The sequence below is a fragment of the Ursus arctos genome, unplaced genomic scaffold (assembly GCF_023065955.2).
Source record: "Ursus arctos isolate Adak ecotype North America unplaced genomic scaffold, UrsArc2.0 scaffold_20, whole genome shotgun sequence".
Taxonomy (NCBI): domain Eukaryota; kingdom Metazoa; phylum Chordata; class Mammalia; order Carnivora; family Ursidae; genus Ursus; species Ursus arctos.
Genome location: NW_026622875.1, coordinates 56,108,231 through 56,109,075, shown reverse-complemented (window position 1 = coordinate 56,109,075; position 845 = coordinate 56,108,231).

Here is an 845-nt window from a genome sequence, read left to right as displayed (position 1 = left end):
TCTGTGGTCCCAGGCAGGGCTTCCTAAGGTTTTGTCCAAGGTACATCGGGAAGGGAGAACAGGCTTCACTGGAAGGCCGAAGGATAAAGGGAGCCTGGCTCCCCTCACCCACCTCAGGCCTGTGTTCTCAGCCTCCTAACTTGGCAAGGCAGGCAGAGAATCAGGTTGTCTGGTCCTCCTTGGTGACAGTCTTGTTGGGGTCTTAGCACTGTAACACATGATGGCCCAGTAAAGCCTACCAGAAGGCCATGTGACAGGTGTCAAAAACATGGCCTTGGGTGCAGACAGGCTGGGACTATTAGCTGGGACTATTAGCAAGACTATTAGCTGGGACTATTAGCAAGGCAAAGTAACTTAGCCTTGCTCAGGCTCAGTTTACTCATCTGTAAAATGGGATTGTTGTCAGGGAGTATTAAAAGTAAAGTCATTGTCATATAAACATTCAGCCAAAGAAAGCAGAAGTAGTTGATGCTGTCAATATTATCATGCTTATAGTAAAATTATTATTATTATTTTTCTTATTATTATTATTATTACGCTGGAGGTACCCAATCTGATTGGGGCAAATGTATAAGCCGCAGCTCATGAGCCATCATCCAGAGACAGGGACGCAGGAGCTGAGGAGATGCCAGGACAGGACAGGGGCAGGGTCTCAGGGCCATGTCAGCAGGCTGTACATCGCCCCCATCTGATTGTCACCCTCTTTACCTGTTCCTTTGCTCTGCAGGACTCCAACCCCAGAATCCTGGCAAGTTCTCAGTCATTTGCCTCAGTTTACTTGCATATGTGTTTGACAGGGAATGGATGGCAGCATTTGGCTGTGGGAGGATGGCTGTGCCCACCTC